The following is a 20,065-nucleotide window of genomic DNA, read 5'->3' on the forward strand; positions in this document are numbered from 1 at the left end:
CCTGTGCCCCTCTTAATAACGCTTCCCAAGTTGGATGACACATGACTTGGATGACACATGACTACACAGGAACGTGGGGCTTCTCCAAAGTGAACATGACTAACACCCTCAAATGCTTGGAAATGAGTTCAGTCAATCTAAATCAGAGCCAACGTGACGTGTCACTGACAGACCACTACAACACTTGCCTTTCTAAGCCAACTCCATTGAAGAACCCTCCCTCCCCCGAGAGCAAGCACCCTAAAAGCTGAATACAGGTCTTGGGTTAAAAAATATAAAGAAAGCTTTTATCACATTTTATCTCAGTAAACTATGTTGAAAAGGACAACTATCCTACCATCTCCTCTGCTGGGTCTCTGCATGTCCTGGGTGAACCCACTTTACAAGCCCACCAAAAATCATCACCAATCTCTTCTTTGTAACATGTCTAGTAATGCTTAATTCACTCTAAGCAATGGGGCAGCTTTGTTGTTAAATATAAACAAGTATTATTTTAACACAAGTGCCGGTGCTACCATTATTTATAAATCCTCTTAATTTCCAACTGCAACAGCTTCATGACTTGGGTGGTGGAGGTCCTGACAATACCTGGAGACATGCCACCAAGATCCACTGAGTATCCCCTAAGTACCCTCTTTGCCCCTCTCCTACAAACCACTTCATGTCCCCTGACTCGCGTTGAAGTGGGGATGGTAACACAACTTGTGGCTACTCAAGTGGCTGCTAGTTAAATCCACTTAATCCCATTTTCTTGCAGTAGAACACTTTGGGGGAGCAAGGAGGAGGTGGAAGAGTGGTTTATCTCAAATGGATAGAGAAGAGTCTTTTTTCAGTGTGACACAGAGGTCAGTAAAGAAGTCTGCAGTCCTTCACTAAACATATGAGGGGACAAAAGTGATTAGTTTCTATTCTCTTTCTCTGATGGCTTCAATCCCATAGTTCCCAAAGGCACAAAGGAGTCAAAGAGCTCAGCCCATTAATAGTTAACTCCAGCCTAGAGCCAAGCAGCCCCTGAAGAACCCTTAATGATTGCCTCTCAGCAACCCTCCAACTCTCCCAAAACTGAAACTCGATAGACGTGGCTAACACCATAATCTCAGAGCACGCTGAGATGAGACATATCTCCTGTCACACACGTTACCCGGGATTTCTTCCAGGCTGTCATCCAACCAAGGGCTGCCTGACCAGCTGTTTTCCCTCATACTGCTGCAAACCCCGCAAAGGCAACTGCTCTGCGTACCACGCACATCGCCGTGTAGCACTGTGTAGGTAAAACCATCGTTACCTGCAGACCAGATTTAGTCAGGTATCACCACTGAGGTGTACGAACTTTTGTTCAGACAGAGGAGCAGTATGACTTCCCCAGCAGCCCAGCTATTCTTAAAAAAACCCTTCTGTTCTGACTGTGCATCTTCCTTGCACAGTCTTATTTTGTGTTCTACAATAAAATGAAATGCAGAGGAAGAAGTTTGCCTATAGACCTCTTTACAGCTGACAGTGGCAAGGCCCAGTGTGCTATGCATAGGAGCAGTTAGCTACTCTGGTAGGAAACACTATCCTGATTATCTTGACTTCTTCTGTTATTTTGATAGAGTAAAAACATCCCCAGCAGATACTTTTTTTTAGGACAAAAAAACCCCACACAGCACTGCAGTCTCAATTATATTGTTAACTCCAAGCCATAAAGAGGAAGAAAATCTTACATATTTTTCCTGACTGCAAGTGTTTTAATGATTTAAACTAAGTTTGACTGTGCTTTAAACTAAACACATGGACACAAGCCAAGTGAATTTGCTAAGATAATGTTTCTTCCTTTAAGCACTGTAAGTTAAAACAAGGACTAGGCTATTTGGTAATGCTCATTAGATTGTTTTACAGCAGCGTATTTTCATTCATAGCATCTAGCAGCATGCTGAATGCTCTTGGGTCTCAGAAATGAAACTCAATTTCTTCAGCAAATGTAACGCTTTACTAAAGTCTTCATCAAATATGTAAAAGTAGCTGGCAAGTTAAAGTTACTTGTGATCCTCTGAGAACCGTATCACCCAAGACCAAACAGTTCATCCTCAGGAGGAAGAAAAAAAATTCTTTTGGATTTATTTACTAGGAAACATTGCACTTTGCAATGGCAGCCATACAGTGTGACTGCAACCAGTGGAATTACCCCAAGTTATATGCATTTCCCTGCGGTAGTCTGCATTTTCACATTCCAGCGTTGCTCGTACTCACACATATACCTAACTGCACACACCTGTGCGGTCTCATTGGGGCCAACAGCATACAGCTCACAAAGTAAAGTGCTCCCACAAGTGATTTTCAGGATCAGCACTTCAACCTGCACCTCTGTTCCCTGTTTATTTGCTAGATCAAATTGTCCCTGGAAGAGATGCTACAGCGCAATCCGCCTAACACATGAAAAAGATCCCTTGCTTGACAGGCCAAATCTTTCCTTCTACTATCTTTGGCACAATGCTGGCAAGCGTTTCCAAAGAAGATGTTTAGGCATTTTGAATCAAACTCTTTTAAAAGCTGGATAATTTCCACAGTGTGTATTTCCGAGCTGTATGCACGTAGTTGCATCCTAACCACAGTCCTGGATATCCGTGGTGCTGTAGCAGAAGGCCAGAAGTGACCCAAGACCCAAGACCCCACTGAACACAACCCAGCTAATGCAGCAAAATTTCCTACAGTTTTTTTTTTCTCTAATGTGAGCAAAAAAAAACCCCCAGAGTAAATATAATGGTTTTCCTGTGTAGAATTTACTAGGGAGTAGCTCGCAACCACACGCAAATAATCCGCCAAAGACAAAGGAAAGTTCTCCGAAATTACAAAGCCCTGCAATTTGCATAGTAATTCTTTCTAATTAAGAAAAGCAGATATAAGTTGTTTGTTATAAACATCAGCAGGCCCTGCGCAAATAGGAAGGGCTTGCAGCCGAGTGGAGTATTTGTTGAATCAAAGCCACTCGCCGGCGAGTTTTATTGGTACAGCTGCGGCGCATGCATTTTATCACACATGCTAATAATCCCGGTTATGGCACGAACATTTTAATCATTTGTTCTGTGGGCTTGTTTCTCAAACAATTAGCACTAATGAATGGCCAAAATACCTCGGATCATATATGTCTAATTGCAGTCAAGAGCGGTTATTGTCCGCATGTACATTTCAATTCACCTCTGGGGATAATGTTTGTTAATTGTATTTCTTTATATAGCAAGTGAAAAAAGGCTGTTCACTCAAAAAGGGACTAAGTGTTCTCTTCTTTCCCTTTGTTCCCACAAGAAGGTAAAGTCACTTCAAGAGGCACTTAATCCCATCATCCATGGTTACAATTGCCTTACAGCATCAATCAAAAAGAATCTGAAGTAAAATGATGCAGCTATATTGTGTAATTAAAAGCAATTCAGGTAGTTATTGCTTGGGGCATTTTCCAGGTCCAAATACTTAAAATGGCACTGCGGGGATGCTAAATACTGTAGTGTTTTAAATTTGGTCAACTACAATATCTCACAGAGAAAGGGGAGGAATATGCAAAAAAAAAAAAAAAATCTCCTAGTGTGTATTGTAAAGCGAAAGAAAAGAGGAGGAACAGCGAACGTTTGAAGTGACAAAATCTACAAGTCTCCATATAAAAGGGAAATAAAAATATCAAGAAGAGAGAAAAGGGGAGGAAAAAGAAAAGGACGGCACTTTTCAAGGAAAAGAAATTCCCTGCAATTGTTTAAAAGTTAACATGTGAAAAAATGCTAAGGTTTCCTCGCATGGAAAACAAAAGCTCATGTCACAAGCTTTACCATCAGAATACCGGTCCTCGAAATCTTTTCGCTTTCCTAGGGAAAATAAATCCGAGGTAAACTGAGCACTTCTTCTTTGGGGGGAAAAAATAAAAAAAAAGGAAAGACTTAGGTTAAAAGAGAAGAACTATGATATTTACTTTTGAATAAAGCCAGAACTTTGGGAAGTTACTTTACCTAACAACTGCCACTAACCCTGATCCAATTATGCTAAAATTAAAACCGGGGAGTTATCAACATATCAAACACTCAGCTTTACATTTTCATCTCTTCCTTTGTTCCAGATCCACTACGGTCATTTCCCTGACCCTTCAAAAACTAATTAAGAAACCCCCCAAACCTAACCTCTTGCCAGGGCAGGCAGAAGCCACCAGCTCTCCTGGTTTGAGATCCCTTGACAAGCAGCTTTCCTTCCCAGCCAAAGCGCCCTGGAAGAGGCTTTGTCTGGTTTTAAACTCCCCCAATAAAGTCGAAACGATCCTGCATTGATGTAACGTGGAGATTAATTCCCCTGAAGCTGATGGGAGATACACAGGTAGAAAATTGGAACTCAGTCCCTCAAGTTTGTGGAAGGTAAAAGAATAAACCCTTAAGACTTTCGGAGCATCCTTACTGAGGGAGACAGGCGGTCTGCGCTGCACCCAGACGCGGGGACCAAGTGCGGTGGGCTGAAGAAGCACTGACAAAAACTCAGCGAATTAAGAAATTTAACCCCCGTTAACAGCCTGCTTCGGCTATCAAAAGGGACAGATTGGAGGGGGTCGCTCCCGAGAGCCGTTGCCTGCTGGAAAAATTGTAGCTGGGAGAAATGAAAAGGGGGCTTCCAAGTGACCTTTCGTGAGCGCTTGCTCCAACTGATCAGGACACATCGCATTATAGCCAAAAAATAGAGAGGAGAACCAAACGGGGAAGGAGAGCCCCGCTGATAAAAAAAATCACAATGCAGAGAACTGTGAGTGGAGTAAAGCAGTTTAGTGTTTAACAGAAACTGAGTACCAAATGCAAAGTTACTGGCAAGTCATTTTAGGAAAAATACGTATCTTCGGCTGCTATTTGTAATTTTTTCCTATCTGCAGTAAATCGATGTAAGTGGTATAACTGGGCATCAGAGCCTTTCTGAGGAAAAGACCGAATACAAACCAGGAACGTACTGACAAAGGCTTAAAATCATGGACCCCTAAGCCATAAAATGATAAAAGGCTATCATAGGTTAAATAGTTAACCAAACTTTCTCCTCCCACCAGCGCTAAATGTGAAAAAAAAGAGACCTTTTATTTACCCCACCATGTTCTTTCAACTACATTTGACCCTGTTGTTTTGGTTCACTCCGAGCTCCACCATGCCTTGAATTGCTTTGACTGAAGATCAGGGCTTTTTTTTTCTTCTCCGTTCAAAATGGCCAAATTAGACAGCGAGGATAAAAATAAAAGGACCACTGGCTTCTCATGTTACCAACGTCTCCTATTTTCACGGCAGCAAAAACAGCCTGTTTGCGAGGAAGAGGAGAGCGCTACGGTTCTTTGACTTAATAAGGGAATTTTTGAAGAGATTTAAATAATGGCTCAGGGTGACAAGGGCTGCTGCTTCCTACTAATGGCAACAGGCTGCCTCTCTCGGGCAGCCTGTGTGTGTGTGTTTGCTATCATCCAAGGTTAATTGGTGTCCTGTCTTGGGGAGCTTTAACATACGTGACATACAGTCGAGGGTTCGCTCCCTTCCTTACGGCGTGGATAACTCTGAATAACTCGTCATGCCCATAAAGTATTCCCGAGCCGAGCTGCGCCTCGCTTGGCTTTTACCATTAGCAAAGTTTCTGTCTGGCTCCTTGGGATGCTTTCTGCTGCTTAAACCCACATCACTGCAGGGCAATGGAAAAGAACTCTGTTTGTCTGTGACACATTTGCTTTGCCACATCAACCAAAGGAAGGTGCAGTTAAGGCAACAATTCATTTCCCTAAACTGTTTTCCCAAATATGAAGATATACAAATAAACATAATCACTAAATAGAAACAATTTTGAAGTTTTAATTTCTACGAGTAAATTTTAAGAGCTTTCATGTATTTAACTGATGTTGTTTCTACATTGCATTTTAAAAATCTAACACTGTTAGGAAATTTTGCAAAATTTGTTTAGCTATGTTTTCTGAACAGAAGCTCTTGCATTACATATTTTTACAGAATTACAGCCAGCAGCTGTGACAGAAATTACAACACATTTTAAATAACAAAACCATCTCACAATAAAGATGAATATTCAATACCAGATCGAAAGGTTTAGAAAGGACTACACATAAGATTAGCCTTTGCTAAGATGTGCCTTGAGAAGTAAGAAGAGATTACTCTGGATGTGTGACATCGATGCATGGTTTGTTTTGGTTTATCACTGTTGTGTACAAACCAGTAAGCACCAAGTGTGCTCCGGGCTGTGCAATACAAAGGAAAAACCATGGCTTCTGGGGTCAAGCATCTTCCAGTTCAGAAGGAGGATCAGGCACGTATCACCAATAAGCTGTCCTGGAGCATCCTGTGCCAAACTCTTAGGAAGTGAACATATAAAAACCCCAAATCTGTAATGGTGGCATTTTTATAAAGTTAGATCCATGCTGGTGGCCTCTGCAGAAAAGCTGAACTTTGAGGAGGTTCTTTATGTCATTGCAAAACCACTCTTGCCTCTTCCAATTCTCCCCTCTGGCTCATCATGGGGCACTTCCCTTCCTATGAATCCTGCCCCAATATTTTCACGGACACTGGCTGTGCAGCCACCTAGGTCTCTATGTACACATACACAAAACTTGATAAAAATGTTTGGACGGTATTTCTTTTCTCACTGAACATGCTTTTCCCCTTTTTTCTTCCCTGTTCCCCTCTTTTCCCCAGGCCAGTGCCCACACCAGGATACAGGGAGCATCCCCAGCACCGAGCTCTTGCAGCTCCCGCCACCGGTCCAGCTGTGTGCGCGTCGGCTGAATGCTGCAAGGTCAAGATTGAGACCAGGATTTTAAAATTCAGTGCTAATTACTGTGATTACAGTCTGAGTCCCAAACAGCCAAAGCTTCCAGAGCAGTTTAGGAGCGGGCTGCTAACGAGTTATATGTAAAATAAGAAACTGGCACTTGATAAAGTCAGAATCAACAAAGTGCCATGCCTGCCTGTTAAACGACCTTGCTGTAACACAGAGCCACTATGTTCATTCACCAGAGCCTACGCAGGTTAGATATCCATATCTGCACAGCGTGGGAGAAAAGGAAAACGGTACGGTCCTTAAAATTAGTTCTGACTTACATCAGAGTTAAAATAAAATTACGCTAAAGATGTCTCTGAGAATATTTAGCAGAAGGAAATGAATTGAATGTCAATACACCGGCGCTGCAGAAGTCATGAGAAAGAAGAAATTTGCCACTCACTTTGGGTCTTTCAGAATCTCTGATTTTTTTTATGACAAATTGTTTCCTTTGTAATCTTGGTTGTGGTGGGGATATTTTACAAACTGAGGTTCCCTTCATACCCCTGAGAATTTTTCATTAAATAGGCCATATTTCACCTCGATTTGCAATTTACGGCAGTCTAAACTTCGCCAAAGCACAAACAGCTCGACAATTCCTGTACTTAGAAATGTGTGTAAATTATGCCACTAAATAAAGCATAGACATTTTTACTACTTAGGAAAAACAAAACAATATTGCACTTTGAGATTGCTCCTGTAAACCCACTTGAGCATGTACTTAGCCCGGAGAAACGAAAAGGACTAGTCAAACACCTAAAATTAACCATGTGCTTAAGTGCCTGCAGGACTGGGGATTAATTTTGGATTATGAAACTGTTCCATTTCCATGTGTTCTTAGGCTATACGTGGGCCAACCTGCTATTTTCAGGTTTTGGCACACAGACTTGTGCAAAATTGAGACTTAGATGCATGCAGATGCAATCCAGCTGGTGAATATCTTTTAAACAACATAAAGCCACTCGATCTCAGCTGGGGAAAAAAAAACCCTGAATGGTATTTTCAGAATCAGATGAAAAGCAAAAATACGATTAATGCTTACCCACGCATTATTTTGTAGAATAATTATTTTGTAGAGGAATTATCTTGCAGAAGAATTATTTTGTATTAAACTGAACTTATTCAGAACAGTTTCTGTGCCAAATAACTGAGCAGTGAAAAACAATTTAGCAAGCAGTTAGTAAATACAAAATTGCTGAAGAACAGAACTATAAAACTAAAATGCACCACAATTACATTTTAAAAAAAATGTTGTAACTACATCAAAGTTGATGTAATATGACAGAAGAACGAACGAATGTGCAATGCTATTAGTTCAGCAGCAAGTGTAGCTACGCTAATTGAAAAACAACAGCTCTTTGCTTTTGAATAGCAGTCTGGTGGAAATTTAAAAATATTTCCTAAACAGAAAACAAAGAAGAATACTTGAAAATCCCGCAGTGCGCCAGGCAGCACTTAACTTTAGAAATGTCTACAGGCAGAAATATTACCCTGCAATACAGCTCAGGATGGGACAAACGAGCATCTGTGTTTATTTTTTAACTAGTCAGATTTATAAGAGCAATGAAATCCCTACATAAGCATTTTATATTGACCTGATATGGACTTACTGTTTTAACCAGCTTTTTAACTAACTCCACAAGTTAATAAAGGCGACTACATGAATCCTTACTGCCTATACATTAAGATAAGAAAAACATTCATTAAGCAATATCCAGACTGTTTTAATTACAGGAATATCACTCTTATTTGTAGTATAATGTTTGTTAAGTACAGTATAACATTTTCTTAAAATGCCCCAGAGGCAGTTAAACTCTTGATTAGCTATATAAAAAAAAACTCCCTTAACTTCAATCACAGAAGTTAATGCCTACTGCAATGAAATTCCAGTACTTTTAATCATACAAAAATGTCATATGTAAATCTTATTAACCATAAGAACATCATGTAAGATCAAATGAATTTTCTATGCTGCTATCACCATTCAATGCTAACAAAATGTAGGAATCTTTCTATGACAGTTGTGGTAACAACAGTAATAAGCCCAGCCCTGTTTCCTTTGAGAATGAAATTAGCTGAAAAAACAGATCTTAAATTATTAATTTCAAAAGATATAAAAAATTCCAATTTTTATATTTTCATGCCTTTAACTGTCCCTTTTCAATCATCTAAAGTTAAAATGCACAAGACTAGTAGCAGAGGTGGGATTAAAGAGTTTTATGGAGACTGCTGAACTTTCTTGATTTCTAGTAAATAAACACTTGGCAAAGATTTATTATCCAGTATATTTTCTTTTTCTTCTGCTTTTTTTTCAGTGTGTTACAAGAATTAACATTATTACTGCTCTTGTACAGATGGTGATGGAAAACCTACATTTTCTTCAGTATTTATCCTGAATCTGCCCATTATTTCATATGCCTCTTAAAAAAAAAAAAACCTATTCATTTTCTGTTTGCTAATAACACCAAGAATTAAAAAAATCATTAACAATGTTACATTAAATCATGAGACTGCAATAAAAATTGCAACATTTTGAGAGTGAACAATTAAATATTATTTTCTGGTTCTTGTGTCCTTGGCTTTGTATTTTCAAGCTTTTCCTGGCAACAAAGCCAGATATTTTCTTTACAAGTAAAAAAAAAACAAAAATATTAAAGGTGAGATTTTAGGAAGCTGGGCTTAAAGGAAATACCAAATATTGTGAAATTAATGATAAAAAGGTGACAGTTGTCAATTCATTTTGATCTTCCACATAAGCAGCTGAAGGATATCTTTATTATGTGGAAACAGGCACGCCAATCCCTAACTCAGCAGCGGCCCTCCAAAATCATCACCTTGGCAAGGTCAGTAAACTAAAAATGGCAATTTTGGCGCCTACCAGCCTTTTCAGGCTCAGTACCCCTCTGGCCACAGAGTTCCATAGTTCCACAGCTATCACCTTCCTCCTGACTCAGGCAATTTGTTAAGAGCCTTGAGGAGGTGAACATGCTTGGAGAAGACAAACCTCACCTGGGGGAGCCCATGTTGGGGAACTAATGTAGAGAAACACAGTGGTGATATCATCACAGCTTGTCTTACCAAGGATGAATTTTGCTGTGTAGGCAAGCTCAAAGACCATAAAGGTGCTGAACCTACCAGGGCAGATAATATGAATGTGTGATGGAAGAAAAAACGTTGGCCAAGGGATATATTTTAATATTAAATGCAGAAGCCTGCTATAGAAAAACCCATTTCTAAGCTACTTTTATCATTTAATTATCTCTAAAAAATTTCACAGAACTCTTCAGATTGGCTTTGCCATATCTCAGGAGACTCAGAAACTGGTCATAAAACCATGACTCTCGGCTCCCCACTGCAGATCCCCCACCTAGCAAGTCCCATTCCATTTGATGGTCAGTCAGTCACTGACATGGGCATCTTACAGAGACCTGAGTTTAAAAAATCATCATCATCAAGACTGGAAGAGAGACAGGCTGAAAATCAAGCTCTCTGCAAAACAATATGATTTTATTTTCACAAAAAAGTCAAATTATCAGCTAGAAGCCCCTTTTAGGGCACTGAGAGCACCTGACGGGCCTTGCTCTGTGCAAGCGTGAGTGCAAGCGCTCTTATTACATGCTCTGTGGGAGTTTCTTATCTGTATTTCCCAGGTGAGATTACTTGTGTGGTTGTGGTTGCTACAGCATATACTTACATGGCCAGTGAACACTCAAAGAAAGCCAACTGAAACTTAGGTAAAGCTCAAGAGCCAAAGTTGCTCTCCTCCCTGACAGCTGTGTTTCACCCCTTTTTCACCCAAACACCTCAGTTTCCTTAAATGCAGATTTCCTACCTCACTGCATCACAACACATATCAACATCTTCGATCCCCCTCCCTTAAGCCCGAATTTTAGAAAACAGTCCTCTCCCCAATAGCTGCCTAGTGGAGAGAGAAGAGCTGGATATGGCTGAGAGGGAAGGAAAGAGAAAGGCTCTGGTGTGCCGCAAATTAAGCTGTTCTTCTAGACTACCCCAGTTTAAGAGTGAGGATTTTTTTCTCTAAATTCTTGACATAGGCTTTTCAATAAAAATAAGTGAAGACGAGAAATACACTGCCTCCCTTGCAACCTGCACAAATAAAGAAAATAGCTTTTAAATCATAATGATGATATATAATAGATAAGCAAAAATCCTGGATTACGAGAAAATAAAATCTCTAAGAAGAAACAGGATTAGGTTTACTTCCATATAACCGTTTTTATGACATTTGAATGAACAGCTGTGTTTCTCTAAGTAAGTGTTACAGCACGCCACATCTGTATCAAAACTGAACAACATATAGACTCCTTGAAGTCACTGATACACAACCTTGTGGAAAAAAAAAAAACAAACCCTGTGAAAATACGTAAAAGCATCACTCAGTTTTCCTTTAAAAGTCTTCTTTAACAACCTCTGTCATGAATACAGGTTCAGACTTAAGGAAATGAGATAATTAGATGACATACATAATTTGTCCTGTACTGGATAAAGAGAAAAAATATTCCATTACTGTATCCACCTACATTTTTTTTTTTAGATATAGTTTAGTACAAAGGTGACATAACATCATTGAGATACGTTTTAATTCTGCAGACCATGTCAGTAATTTGTACTAATATTAAGAAACGAAGTACCTCTCTCAAAGTTGAGATTATATATGTGGAATTTGGATGGTTGGAAGCATCAGTTTTAGTCTCACATCACCCCTTGTTCATCATCATCTGTTTCCTTGCTGATAGGAAGAATGTAATGGATGTTGCCATCTTTATCTTTCTGAATAACAGTTTAGTTCAGCTACTGTCTCAGTAACGGCAAGATTTGTTGTCAGAGACTACCATCAGATGTGCTGGGGAAAAAAATGGTGGCATATCCACTCTCTTCTCCACAACACATCCAGCAGGCGATGTCTTTCCTCCTTTTTTGGGTTATTTGAGTTTAAAGGAGAAAATGCAAAATAACAACCTCACTGGCTCTGGGTGCAAGCAAGAACAACACGTGAGACACTGGACAGACAGTACAATATCCTCACTCTTAAAGGTAAGGTTTTCTTTTGGCTTGCAACCAGGATAGTCAGAGGTGAACATTTATTTATATGTGTGCATGCTTATGTTTATATATTTATGTGCCTGTATATATAGATACATCTACAATTTATTTATTTATTTATGCACATATAAATGTGCATATATAAATGTAGATATATGTACATATGGATGCGTATGAAAAGACCCAATGTGGTACAACAGTAGCAAGTAACGACGGAAGGCAGCAAAAAGAATTATCTTCCGTAAATCCAAGAAATAATAAAACTTTTTCCCACAACTTTTAGTCTCAAATATTCCTCATACTTTGCTGTAATAAATTGCCTTTTCCTGCCTCTCCAGCAATGGTGTTAGAGTGGGAATTCTCCAACGAGATATGAAGTCTCCCCAGGACCCCACGTAGACTAGACTGAAGGTTGTTCCACCATTAGTTATCGATGACACTGCTTTACTTTCGTAACGCTTGTGGTCTTTGCATCACAGACTTGGCATTCACACACTGTGGGCATCCTGCGTATCTTGCAAGTACAGGTGTGACCATGCAGATTTGCAGCTGCTGTAGGCTCAAGACACGTCTCAGTGCACCAAAGCAGCTCTGCCCCTAATGTTACAGCTTCCTATCTTCACCAAATCCCTGATGGAACAAAGCAAGCAACCAGGTATTTCACACAGGTGACAATCCTTCCACTTCATCTCTTGGAGTTCAACATTTTTAGCCATAAAAAAGTAAGAGAACAATCTCATATGATCTCCTTGTCCCTGCTCAGATTATTTTAGGGTTCAAGGAGGGAATTTAGGGGCTGTTTCATCAATACTCTACTACTACACATTAATAGGTGAGAAGAAAGATGACCTTTTGGCTAAAATAGCCATTTACAGTGGTAGCCAGAGGCCTTAAAATGCACTGCAAAAGGGGGAGAAATAACTGGTTTCTCTCTTCCTTTCTGAGGAGCAGCAGGACAAGGGTGGACATTCCCTTGCCATGATGATCCTAAGGGTCTTTCCCAATCTAAATGACTCCATGAGCTGTTCTCCACCCTGTTGTCGAGGCTGCATGGTTCCTGTACCCAGGCTGGGCTGTGAAAACCACAGAACAGACTGAGGTCCCCTGTGGAAAGAGCGAACAGAGGTATGTCTCTGGGAAGACTTCAACGCTCATCCTAGCTACCTGAACCTGAACGGGTATGTGTTTAGGCTGTTTTGTACAGCTTTGGAATAGCTGAAAGGTAAATTACCACCACTGCCAGTGCTACTGCTGTGTTTAAATACTTTCTTTCACTATGTATAACAACTATTTCTTCAGAGGAAATGTTGTTCCATTACTGGACATTCCTGATGCTCTACAAGATAAGTCCTGGCATTCAGCATGCTCAAAGGTAAAAAAAAAAAAACAACAACAAACAAAAAACCTGGTGCAATCTGGCCTGAAACCTTGCTTTTCCTTTCAACAGATAGTTATGGTTTTGGGGTCTTTTAAAGACATGTTGCCCTTGTTCCTGTCCTAAGCAGATACAATACAAATTGTTTTCTCACCATAACAGCCATGCCTGCTAACTTGAGCATTTCAAGGATGCCACTAGATTTTGATCCACAAAAAGGATATTATAAATATTAGTAGGTACATTTATTCATGCCTCAGGCGCTTGTATTAGTTTGAAAAATAGATAACCAGTAGTTAAATTTTATGTGATTTTATGTGATTTTAGATATACTAGTATTAAAATATTCTCGTTTATTATTTTCTAGTCTCTGCAAAAATGCTGCCTATTAAGAAGAAAGTGAAAAGAAAGAAGAAAGAAGAAGCTAATAGAAGACACGTTCTGGACCAGGATGGATTGAATTACGAAGATGTGAAGATACAAGAGCCTGGAGAAACAAATAAGGCTTCAGGCTGCCGCAATACATTGATTACTCTGTTACTCAACTAGACGTGTATGCCTTGATTAAAAATACATTTTTATTACTCATACACTTTTAAAAATACACTTTTATTATGCTATTCACCCTTTCTATTCCTTGGAAACCAGCGACTAAAAAAAACCAGTGTTTAACCCAGCACAAGGAGCATTAGGGCAGCTTCGAATGCAGGGAAGATGGAGGACTTCGGTAAGACTGCTCATATTTGAGGGCCAGTAAGGAAAAAGATTAAAAAACACCCGCAGGAGAAAGAGAATAAAAGGGTAATTTTAGGCGGAAGGAAGACAGTTCTGGCAGAGGGATGAGGTGAGGAAAACCCAGGCCCAAAATCTGAAGCCAGCGACAGGCAGCAGGCAGCTCTAGAGCCAAGTCAAAACAAGAGAGGCAATCGTGGAGAGCCAGCACCCAGCAAGGAAGGGTGGCCCCATCAGCCAGGAGAGGGGTGACAAACGCATCGGGTCTCAGTGAGGCGGCCCCCAAGCCTCAAGGAGAGGGATGGATTTTGTGCAAGCGGTGAGGCAGACAGTGCCAGGCCGTGACTCTAACCAAGCCACCACTGGAGAAGACCAGGGAGGACTGGGGATGGGGAGGACTGTGGGAGAGATGCAGCAGTACAGGAGAAGAGACTGTGAAACAGAAACCAAACCATCAACCAGGAATGTAAAAAGGAAGCCAGGGTAGGTATTCACTTAGAAATTATGAAAAAAACAAAGTCAAAAGCTAGAGTAAAAGAGTAAGGTGAGGATGTAATTTAAATTTAAAAAAAGCTCACTGGAGATTTTGGTGAGCATCAATGAAAAGCAAGGACTGAGGAACATCTTGACATGCTATCCGAGACAGATAAAATGCCTTAACTTAGGGCAGCCAGCTACATTGCTTAGGGAAAACAGGGGCAGCCTGGCATACATCTTTGAGGATGAAGCGGTGGATGCGGGAGGCAAGGATGGAGAGTACAGGGGAGGAGGAAGAAGCAAAAAGAAGAGAGTGTGATGTTGATTAAGCCAGGTAGCTGAGCACAATGTGGAGGTCCTGAGCACTCTAATAATACCACTTGACTAAGCACCTTCCTGAATCAGGGCCTGGTTCAGGAGCTCTCCAGTCCAAGACTGGGGAAGAAGCTGTGTAAACCACACGGAACAAATGTGGTTCAGCACACAGAATGGAAATGAAATGGGAACTTTGATGCTGACCCCAGAAGATGTTCTTCTGAAATGCTCTGTGACCAGTTACCTCCTTTTGCAGAGAAAGAAAAAAAAATATGTTTTTACTTGCCCTACACACTGACTTCCTGCACACAAGTGATCATTTTAATTTAGACCTCTACATTGTTTTGCCAGGTCTTAACATTGCACAAAAATACAGTAACTTCAGCTCCCTGTGATGCAGGGCGAGTGGCTGAACTTCCCTTCAGAAGCCAGAACTGCATCCATTAAATGTGTGAAATGCTAAAGGTAATGGTGTCCAACAATAGAAAATGAGGCAAAAGGAATTCAGACCAACCTCGGGAACCAGTTTGCCAAAATTATGGGTGGATGCTAGGGGAAAAGGACAATTAATACAGGGACAGATGGCTAAGCAAAAACAAAAGCCATTATCTAAAACCTGGCTAAGGAAAGCTTAGCAACTGATTGTTTAACAGAAGCAATTAAAGAACCCCATTAAATATAGTACTATCAATAGTTTGGATTCTAGGGAATAAGACAATGGAGGACTTGCTGCCATTTATGGCAGTATTAAACACTGTGGCAGTATTAAATACTAAAAATTTAACATGTAGTCACATTAAATATTAAGGTGCACACATTTTATACATAATGGGCATTTCTTACTCTTGTTGGAAGGTGGAATATAAAATGCAAACAAACTCTAGACCAATAACAAAAGCTTTAGAGACTTGTCGAGTCTTGGAAAACCATAACAGGGCTTGGCGAGCAGTCTGCTGCTCAGGTGATCCTGCTGAAGTATCACAGTCTTGCCCTCTCCTCTTGCTTCTCCCTCTCCAACACAAGCCATATAGTCCTGGAAGAATACACTCAGAGTAGAAGGCCAGTGCTTTGGCCACATCCCCATAGGGGTGAAGGGTTACCCCAGAACGGCAGCAGGATTTTCAGGAGGTGCACCACCTTGGCTGATGGCCACCAACGGAGTAAGGCTTGGAAGAAAAGTATGGGAAGTGGCTGAAGCAGCACAAGGGAGATACATCGTACATGTGCTTAGCATCATGCCAGGAATAAGACCTGCGACCTCCGGCAACTCTTAGCAAGGGGAGGGTGCAGCACAGGCTAGCGTGGGTCGGACAGCCTGGTGGCATCAGGTCGAGTCCTGCGCATCCTGTAGTGCTCTCTGTCATGAAGCCCATGTAAGACTGCATCTGTGGGAGACGCCGTCGCTCTCTGTGCTGAGAGCCGGCACATGTATTGCACAGTTAAATCGCTCTGCCCTGGATGCCAGCGAATTAACTCCAAATAAATGTCTGAATCTCTGCCTCCAGCCTCAGAACAAGGACTGCTCTCTCAAGGCAGCATGGCGTGAAAAGTTGCACAAGTCATGAAAATGCAGCCTTCCATCAGCTTTATGCAACACAAAATGATGGCTAAACCTGTCTGCTGTCACTGGATTGTAGGAACAATTTGAACCAATAGGCCTTATTCATAGAAGTAAGTGATGTTTAATTCTTTTTTTCATACTTTCCTAGAACTTTAATTATTTTAGTAACTAACTGGCATGCATTGTTTCAACGTATCTCATCTCTGTGGTGGCACCATCAGTTTGGAATAAAGATTTCTTTAAGAAAAGAAACAGCTTCTTAATTTTTTTTTATTTAAAAAAGTTAATAATTACAGGAACACTGACAGTGTTGCTATAGTTACAACTGTATCGGCCTTTCACTTACAACTCCCCGTTTTCAAGGGTCAATAACTCAGTTGTCAAAAATCCCACTGGGCAGAAGCCTGACACACATCTTAGACATACATTAAACAAACGCATAAATAAAAATCAGCTGTTTCACACTTGTGACCATTTCGATTCAAACCAGTCTTTCCAGATGATATTTTAGCATCTGACAGTAGTGGTTTTTTGGCTTTTTTTTTTTTTTTAACATACTTTGTTGGCAGGCTGACAGCCTTTTAGGTGCCCTAGTGTTTTTGGCTGCTGCCAGAGGGAAAGGAAGAAGAGTCGCTACTTTTTCCTCCAGCCATTTCATCCCTCACCACCAGAAAGGAAGCAATTCTGGACGTGCCCGCTACGCTCCCAACAAAACTTTCCGAGGATTTTTAGGCACAAAAGCTTGACGCGCATGTGCAGCAGCTGGATTACCACAATAGACCATAACGGCCCTAAGAGCCGTTACGGTATATCAAGTGAGTAAACTGAAAACTAAGAAGGATTTACACAATGACCATAGTGGCTCCCTGGGAGCCGTTACGGTCTATCAGGTCAAAAATCCACTTTTTAAAGAGTGCCTAAATATGTATATACCCAACAGGGCCTTGAGTCTCCAGAGCAACTATCACATACGTTTTCAAAATGAGCCAGGGAAGAGAAGGGAGATTACACCAAACAACATAAAGAGAGAAATTTTTTACAATGAATAAAAGACATATCATGCAAATTCTAAAGATCTATATTTAACAGGAAAAAAGTGCATACTTAGTTGAGAAATAGGATGTAACGCGATTTCTTCATTGTCAAAACAAGTGCTTTTAGTTTTGTGGCTCTTTTTTTTTTTTTTTTAATGAGAATTAAATGAAAAAGGAAATTTCCCACCAAAACCAATCAATTTTTAAAAGAAAAGTTAGGTTTCATGAGGTACAAAAATAATGCAATCGCAGCTGGGTTCCGAGTTGCAGTTCTGCTGCACTTCGTCTCCAGCCACAGTGCAAGTTAGTAACACAGCTCAGCTTTGCCTTTCTTTACTTCTCTCCCACTGTGTCACAAAACGAACAAGTTATTTGAGATGGTGATTTTCTCTGTAAAAGCCACCTCTATTTTCCGAAAAAACAAATCTGCAATAAATCATCAGCCTACTTACTTTTTCTTCTTCCACTTCCTTTACATGCCATATTTGTTCCTGCAGCAAACCTGTAAGAGAACACTTTCTCTCTATGACCTGAGATAACGGTAATGTTGAAAGAATGGCCTCACTTGTCAAAGATTAGAGGGCTGTCTGCAGCCTACACTCCTCTTTACTAGAGCCAAATAGGCCCAATAAATGCTAATACTCAGCATGACGCATCGAGAACGTTAAGCCCCAACACTGACTAAGAAGAAAGTATCACAAATTTACTGAAATTATCTATAGCACAATAGAGAAGAGAAGGAATTAATCAAAGTCTCTCTCTTAATGCAATGCTTGATTGAACTATTCCAATCCCTTTTTAAATAGGATAACCTAGTGGCAAGTGACCCCGATGACACATCCTAGAGAGGTACACAAGTACCACTTGTTCGATTTTTTTTCTTTTATGACCTCATTAAGAAGGATTTTGAAGATTGTTCCTGAATATGAGAACAAAGTGTCTGAAGATATCTCTAGCTTTTTATGTCTTTAGCCTTTTGCCATTGAAATTGCTTTTGAACAACTGTTTATAAATTATGTGCACAAGCAAAAAAAAAAAAGTCCTTACAAATCAAATCGACAAAAGCTATCTTTTCTTAAATGCAAAGACTAGCTAAGTCTCCAAGAAATGAGAAACTTTTGCCAAGACGAACTCATGATCGAATCTTCCCCCCGCACCGTTCTCCCTCTCTCTCTCCTTCCCTGTTACAGACCCCATTAATTAGATTTGGCGGCAGTTTTCCCTTCCTTATCAGAGAAGACAGAGTCTGCCAAATCTGCGAGTGTGAAAATACTCCATCGCCAGTAACATTTTTTCCTAAGTGTTTGTTGATTCCACGCTTGGATTTAATATCGAGGATTATATTTTATAACCAGAAACAAACAAACAGATTTATAACTGAAGACTGAAAGGCAAACAGCGAAAAAAAAAGCAAGCCAAGTACTGAACCTAAATGTAGCATTTTTATTGACTTCTTAGAAACCAAATAACCTGGCATATTAGTGTGTGCATTCTGCAACAGACATTCAGCCCCATTGTACTACTTAGAAGAGAATAAAAAGAAACCCTACTGTTTGAAATCCAGCGGAACATCCCCACAACAGAGCACAACTGTTCCCTCATGCATGAATGGGAAGGAGATGAAAGAAAAGATGGACTTCTGAGGTACAGCAAAAAACAAAGACAACAAAAGTGCTGATCATGAGGGAATGACACAACTCATTGCTGCAAAAAGGATGAGAGAAAGGAGCTCAAACAATGGTGCAGACAGCTAAGTGACATGTAGAAGAATTGAAAAATCTACAGAAGTGTCTTTTCTTTCCACACTTGACGAGAAACAATTAAATGTTGGTACATCTGTCATAAAAAAGATAATTGAAACCTGTTACCATCATTATAGACGGTAACTTAACTACCAAAACTGTAACTGTCCAATTAAATGTTGCCCCCTCTGTTATCCACACCACTTGCTAAAATGAAAAAAAAACCCTTTAATGCTTGTGATTATTTACCACCAGTATAGCTGTTACAAGCCACAGAGCTGAACTGGCACGTTTTATAAGGTAGATATTTAGACTATGGGGCACCTACGTCTATTTGTACACACACAGATGGGGAAAGGCAGGCACGCAGGGGTGCACGCAGGCTCACATGCGTAAGCCCCATGCATTCACGCACGCACTCTCACACACCCACTAGCGAGGATGAATTTTGCAAACACATGAGGTTTTTGACAAGGAATCCAAAAAACCCAAGTAATTGCCAGCAGCCTCACTAGGTGTTTACTCCCCTGAACGTCCACCAGCCTGTGAAAACACCGCCATGCTAAACGAATCCACCGACTTTTGCTACTTGCTTGATAACACCCAACATCCCCCAAAACTGCAAAGCAGTTATTGACCCTGTCAGAATATCTGATTAATGGATAAACGCTGTAATTGATTAGCAGAGAAGTGTGAATTAAAACAGAATACAGCATCTATAATGAGCCACTGACAAAAGGTAGCTGACATAAAATGTAAAACGGTAGCCTGCAGCCATATCTCCTCAAAGACATGCAGTTCTTAAAAACAGAAGAAAACACCACCCCTGAAAAAAAAACCCACAAGCGCAGTGTCCTGTTCCTCGCATTCTTTAGACTTTTCTCTTGCTAATGATTAAACCACCAGCAAAATGTTATGGGAACTACTCCTGAATCCACCTTCATACATCAAGCCAGGCAAGGCAGTTAAA

The 20,065-nt window shown here is 40.4% G+C and overlaps 1 protein-coding gene and 1 long non-coding RNA gene across 5 annotated transcripts in view; one reads left to right on the forward strand and one right to left on the reverse strand.

The window, feature by feature from the left end:
* Nucleotides 1–12,978, forward strand: part of LOC147602327 (uncharacterized) — a 121,084-nt gene extending 108,106 nt beyond the window's left edge. The window contains exons 2-4 of the long non-coding RNA XR_015261482.1: nt 11,553–11,850; nt 12,339–12,514; nt 12,811–12,978. This is a non-coding gene — a long non-coding RNA (uncharacterized LOC147602327). The remainder of the gene's footprint in view (nt 1–11,552; nt 11,851–12,338; nt 12,515–12,810) is intronic.
* The window catches only part of CLYBL (citramalyl-CoA lyase), a 167,716-nt gene that overhangs the window by 81,861 nt on the left and 65,790 nt on the right, over nt 1–20,065 (reverse strand). The gene's annotated exons all lie outside the window — the stretch shown is intronic.

The sequence above is a fragment of the Chlamydotis macqueenii genome, chromosome 1 (genome assembly GCF_036417535.1).
Source record: "Chlamydotis macqueenii isolate bChlMac1 chromosome 1, bChlMac1.mat, whole genome shotgun sequence".
NCBI lineage: Eukaryota > Metazoa > Chordata > Aves > Otidiformes > Otididae > Chlamydotis > Chlamydotis macqueenii.